This window comes from Channa argus, chromosome 14 (genome assembly GCF_033026475.1).
Source record: "Channa argus isolate prfri chromosome 14, Channa argus male v1.0, whole genome shotgun sequence".
Taxonomy (NCBI): domain Eukaryota; kingdom Metazoa; phylum Chordata; class Actinopteri; order Anabantiformes; family Channidae; genus Channa; species Channa argus.
The window spans coordinates 9,162,519-9,163,033 of record NC_090210.1 but is presented as its reverse complement, the minus strand read 5'-3'; positions in this window follow the sequence as shown (position 1 = coordinate 9,163,033).

The following is a 515-nucleotide window of genomic DNA, read 5'->3' as shown; positions in this document are numbered from 1 at the left end:
TCTCTGGTATTCTCTTTGATTTTTCTGCGAGTTCACTAGGCTGAAGTTTCAGGTCTCTCATCCAGCCGAGGGATGAAAAGAGGGAATAGCAATTTTTTTTTTTTTTAACCTTCTCAGTCGGAATATCACAGCAGCTTTAGATGGACTCATTAAGATTTAAGATTAATCAGAGGCCGATCCATGCAGTTTGCCAATTAGCAAAACCACAGGACTATTCTGGGGATTTCAGTCTCTGTTGCTGCTGGAGAGGCTTCAAGGAGGTAGAGTTAATCTGGCTTCACACCAAATGCCAGTGTTGTTTGGCTTTAATCTGTCAGCCAGGACACAAACAGGATTTCTCTCCATACCAGTTCAGATCAGCGAAGCTGTCACCTTCTGTTTTTATTGACTGAGAGGAAGCTCATCTTTCGGGGGGCTCCGAGGTTTCATACTTAACCATCTTTGACTGGCTGCTCAGACGGCTGCTGTATGATCATCCACCAAAGGGAGGACTGGTGAAGCCGTGTTCTGTACGT